This window comes from Notamacropus eugenii, chromosome 3 (genome assembly GCF_028372415.1).
Source record: "Notamacropus eugenii isolate mMacEug1 chromosome 3, mMacEug1.pri_v2, whole genome shotgun sequence".
In the NCBI taxonomy this organism is placed as follows: Eukaryota; Metazoa; Chordata; class Mammalia; order Diprotodontia; family Macropodidae; genus Notamacropus; species Notamacropus eugenii.
This window is the reverse complement of record NC_092874.1, coordinates 362,334,498-362,340,497: the sequence shown is the minus strand read 5'-3', so window position 1 is coordinate 362,340,497 and position 6,000 is coordinate 362,334,498.

The window sequence follows — 6,000 nt, the reverse complement described above, 5'->3', positions numbered from 1 at the left end:
GACCAGGGGTAGTTTTCATTCTGTTTAATTGGTTTTAAGAGAGGGAACAAAAGGGAAAATTGGAGGAGTAGCTAAGAAATGAAAGAGATGTGGAAGAAGCTCACTATTTAGCAAAAATGCAGTGTCCAATAAGAAATAGTCCGACATGACATGGCAGTCACTTGAGAGAGTTAGCATTTCATGTACCTGGGGATGGGGTGAAGGAGGGAGATATTGGAGGGAGTCGGTAGAGTGGGAAAGGGCAAAGTCTTAAGCAAAATCTTCATCTACAACAGCAAATCATAAAGTGGCCAGTTAGAAGGACAGAGTAAGGGGATAAAGGGAGGAGTATTTGATGGTAAAGATCTCGAAAATAGTATTGTTAACATAAAATGACTTTGCCTAAGTGGCCATAGAGGAAATGTTAAAGGAAAGGGTAAGAAACTTTCCACAGAACACAGTGATTGTATGTTAGAAATCTGAATGCTTTTGATAGTGGTAACAATTATAATTCAGTCTAGTACTCTACAATAGTGACCATAAAATTAATTTAAAATATATAAATATACTTTATTGTCCTTCCGATGGACCAAAAAATAATAAATTAAGGTTATCATCTACTTCATTTTATCCTATCACTCTTAGACTACCGAAGTAGTCTAATAGGCCACCCTGACTGCTGGTCTCTTTCCTACAAGCAGGATGTTCATTCAGCACAATGCTGCCAGTTAAATGTTTTTAAAAACCTTGCTTTTATCTTGTGACTTCCCCATTGAAAACCCTTCAAAAGCTTCCAATCCTTCACACAACTACTGAAGTATTAACACACAGAAATATTCCATAGCACAGGCCTGACTATGTCATTCATCTGCTTAGTAAACTGCAGGAGCTTCCATTACTTCCAGAATAACATACAAACTAGTCTGGCATTTAAAGCTCTTCATAACCTGTCCCCAGACTCCATTTCTAGCCTTATTATATATTGCTCCCCTTTAGGCACTACGTGGTTCAGCCAAACTGGTTTTCCTGTGACTCCTCACACACAACATCCCACTGCCTCTTTTCCTCCCTTTACACAAACCATTCCCTATGGCTAGAATGTACTTGTTCAACATCTCTGCCTCTTAAGATCTTTTGTTTTGTTCAAAGCTCAACCCAAATGTCACTTCCTACCTGGAGTCTTTGCTGTTCTTTCCCAGGTCCCAGTGCCTTTCCTCCAAAATTACCTTGAACTGAGGATAGACATCTCCTTGGGGGCACTTTTAGGAGGGAGTATCCCCAGAGGGGCTGCTACAATTGGATAATCTCTAAGCTCTTATGTATAAACTATTAATCTTCTCCAAGTTAAAAAATAAATAAATAGAGCTATTCCAGTTTTTTTCCAAAGAAAAAAAAGGAAAAAGACTCAAGGGGCTGGAGCCAAGATAGCAGAGTAGAAAGACAGACTTGTTGTAGTTCTCCCTCTATATCCCATAAAATACCTGTAAAAAATGACTCTTAACAAATTCTGTAGCAGCAGAACCCACAAAAAGAAAGAGTGAAAGAGGTTTCCAGCCCAAGACAGCCTTGAAGGCCTACAGGAAAGGTCTATCACATCGGCTCAGAGCAGAGTGCAGCCCAGCCTTGGCCACTGCACAGCACGGACAGGACTGGAGCGAGCTTCAGACTGTGGAATCATGGGTAGCAGCTGTGGTTCCCAGATTTCTCAACCCACAAAGGTCAAAGAAAGCTTCAAAGGTCAGTAAGAAAGATCTTTTACCTGGGTGGGAGGGAAGCATGGCCCCAGCCCCAGCCCCCACCCCAGCACCCACTGAGGCAGCAGTATAACTTTTGGAACCCTGACTTAAAAACTTTGGGGGAATCGAGCAGCTGATCTGGGTCTCAGTACTGAGTGGTGGTCCTGGGGTGAGGAGCAGCACTGGTGACTGGAACGACTGTGGAGTGGAATTCTACTTGCAGATGCTGGGCATATAAGAATGCTTGTGGTTGCTCACAGAACAGACCACAGGCCAGGAGAGGAGTAAACTTTTCTCCCTTGATTGTACCACCTTGGAGGAACTGAGAACTTACAGGTCCTTAGAGTATACACTTGACAAAGGACTCAAAAGTCAAATAACTGGCTGGGAAATTGCCCCCAAAAGGGAAAAAATATAAGACTATATAGAAGGTTACTTTCTTGGTGAAAAGGTATTTTCTTCCATCCTTTCAGATGAGGAAGAACAAAGCATACTATCAGAGGAAGACATGAAAGTCAAGGCTTCTACATCCAAAACCTCCAAAAATAAATGCAATGGTCTCAGGCCATGGAAGAGCTCAAAAAGGATTTGGAAATCAAGTAAGAGAGGTAGAGGAAAAATTGGGAAGAAAAATGAAAGTGATGCAAGAAAATCAAGAAAAACAAGCCAACAGTTTACTAAAGGAGACCCCCAAAATGAAGAAAATAACACCTTTAAAAACAGACTAACCCAAATGGCAAAAGAGGTCCAAAAAGTCAATGAAGAAAATAATGCTTTAAAAAGCAGAATTGGTCAAATGGAAAAGGAGTTTCAAAAGCTCACTGAAGAAAATAGTTCTTTAAAAATTAGAATAGAGCAGATGGAAGCTAGTGACTTTATGAGAAACCAAGATATTATACAACAAAACCAAAAGAATGAAAAAATAGAAGACAATATGAAATATCTCATTGGAAAAACCACTGACCTGGAAAACAGATCCAGGAGACATAATTTAAAAGTTATTGGTCTACCTGAAAACCATGATTAAAAAAAGAGCCTAGACATCATCTTCCAGGAAATTATCAAGGAAAAACTTTCCTGATATTCTAGAACCAGAGGGTAACATAGAAATAGAAAAAATTCACCAATCACCTCCTAAAAGAGTTCCCAAAAGGAAAACTCCTATGAGTATTGTAGCCAAATTCCAGAGTTCCCAGGTCAAGGAGAAAATATTACAAGCAGTCAGAAAGAAAAAATTCAAGTATTGTGGAAATACAATCAGGACAAGACAGGATTTAGCAGATTCTACTCTAAGGGATTAAAGGGTTTGGAACATATTTCAGAGATCAAAAGAGACAGGATTAAAACCAAGAATCATCTACTCAGCAAAAATGAGTATTTAACACTTTAGGGGAAAAAATGGAATTCAATGAAATACAGGACTTCCCAGCATTGCTATTGAAAAGATCAGAGTTGAATAGAAAATTTGACTTTCAAATACAAGAGTCAAGAGAAACATGAAAAGGTAAATGGGAAAAAGAAGTCTTAAAGAACTCATTAAAGTTTAACTGCTTACATTCCTAAATAGAAAGATGTTACATACAACTCATGAGACCTTTTTTAGTATTAAGGTAGTTAGAGGGAATATATATTTGTAGGTGTGTATGGGTATGTATGTATGTGTATATTATATATGTGTAAGTATGTACATGTGTGTATGTATGTATGGATGTGTGTATATATATGTATATACATATGGATGTATATGTATGTGTATATATACATATATGTGTGTATATATTCATATGTGTATATATATATATATATATATATACATAGACATATGTATTGACATAGAGGGCACAGGGTGAGCTGAATATGAATACCTAAAAAATAAAATTTACTGTTGAATAGAGTGTACTATGAGTAAGAGAAAGGGTGTAGGATGTAGCAAATCATCTCACATGGAAGAGGGAAGAAAGAGCTTCTACCATGGAGGGGAAGAGGGGGAGATGAAAGGAAATAACTGAGCCTTACTCATGGGATTTGGCTTAAGGAGGGAATAACACACACTCAATTGGATATGGAAATCTATTTTACCTTGCAGGAAAGCAAGGGTGAAGGGGACAGGAGAGGGAAGATAACAGAAAGGAGAGCAAATTGGGGAAATGGGTGAGCAGAAGTAAACATTTTTGTGGGAGGACACGTTAAGGGAGAGAATGGAATAAATGAAAGGCAGGACAGAACAGAGGAAAATGCGATTAGTCTTTTACAGCATGACTATTATGGAAGTGCTTTGCACTGTTACACATGTATGACCTATATTGAATTGCTTGTTTTCTCAGTGAGGGTGGGTGGGGAGGGAGGGAGAGAATATGGAACTCAAAGCTTTAAGAGTAAGTGTTAAAAATTGTTTTAGCATGCAACTAGAAATTAAGCTATATAGAAATGGAGTATATAAATCTATTTTGCCCTACAGCAAAATAGAGGGGAAAGGGGATGGAAGAATGGGTAATAGAAAGGAAGATAGACTGGAGGAAGGGGTGCATGGGGTGCATGCTGTCCTGGGGTAGGGGTGGGGAGAGATGGGGAGAAAATTTTGAATCCAATTTCTTGTGGAAGTGAATGTTAAGAACTGAAAAATAAATTATATATCAGAATAAAAAAAACTGAACAAATAGAAATTCACAGTTTCATGTATAATACTCTTTTTTTGTTCTTTGCATATCAAAATGTTCATGTTTGTTGCTGTTCATAATATTCATAATTAAAAAACCAATTAAAAATTAAAAAAGGAAAAAAAAAACCAGGACATTTGTTGCGTATCTATTCTAAGGTTCTGTGAAAGAAAATTTGGCAATCACCACTTCCAAAAGAACTTTCTTTTCTGATATAAGATCTCCAAGGTGAGAACCATCAGAATAGAAAAAGGAAAAACCAGAAATGATGGGATTAAAAAAAAGAGGAGGATATGAAACATGGCTAATTGGGGAGGAGTAGAAAAAAATCTATCACCTATTCCTCTCCTTGCCTCTCCCTCAGGACTTTGCTCAGAGTGAATCTTGTCAAGGTGCATACCTAATACTCAAACTCAAGAAAATCTCAGAAGTTATTATTTTGTCACATTTTGTGAAGTATACACTACCTGAAATTCTTCTTGAGTTTAAGTAAAACAGCTTTAAAAAGAGATATATACAGCAAGATCTATTTTCTGAGGATATGAGATTGGTGATAGAGACTTTTAGGCCTTGGGCCAGATTGCTTCTGTGAATGACTATTTTATGGCTGCCTGGTACTTGACAGTACATTGCATTTATAATGAATTTTCTACAGCTGAGTTTCTCCCTCAGTGCTAAGAATTATCACCAGGTGACACCACCGAAGATGAGAGGGTCTGTGTTATCTTCATTTCTGTTTTCTAATCTGAAAAGGAGTAGAATCAAGACTTCCATAAACCATGCCTATCCACCTGCTGGGCCTACTTTGAAGTGGGACTTTCTCTTCCAGACTCTTTCAAGTCAGGTCTCCCTTTTCTGGTTTTTTCCATCTTCCCTCTAATTTTCTTTTTCTCTCCTCTCTGCTTCTTTCATTCTATTTCATTCTGACTGTAACTGACCCTAACATAAAACATAAAATTGAAATGGTTATTGAATTTATTGAGCAAAATTCTGTATACTCTGTTCTGAATTGTCAAGGTGAGGGAGTTGAAATTTTTATTTTTCTTTTCCTCAAAAACATAGTGAAATTAATTGTAAGGTGTTATTCATTTGGTACTTAACAAGGACCAATTATGATCATTTCTATCTGTATATTCTATCTTTCTAGTCATATAATAAGCTTCTGAAAGGAGGAAACATATTTTATAACTCTCATATCTCCAGCACCCAGAAGACACAGACAGTGCCTTCTCCTTGTGCCAAGAGGGAGTTGGCTGGGCTTAGGAGCTCCATGTTATGTGACCACACAAGACTTCAAATATTTGCAAACAAGGCAGACCTTAAGCAGATCTGTAAAGAAGGTAAAGACTTTAATGCCTGCCACTTCTGTGTCCAGACCATGGGTCTTTCTTTTCTAGTCCTGAGCCCCTCAGTAGTTCATTGATTAGCCCATAACTGCTGCTTGCCTGCCATAACTGATTCCAGTGTAGCTTCCAAACCATTTTTGTCCACAAACACACTATGTTGGGAGAATTCGTCTTGAATCAGCTGATAATTAGATCGTTCAGCAAATATATTTTTTTCCTTACACTAAACTACCAAAATTGGGGATTGTTAATTTTGAGACTGGAACCACCCACCTGTGTCCT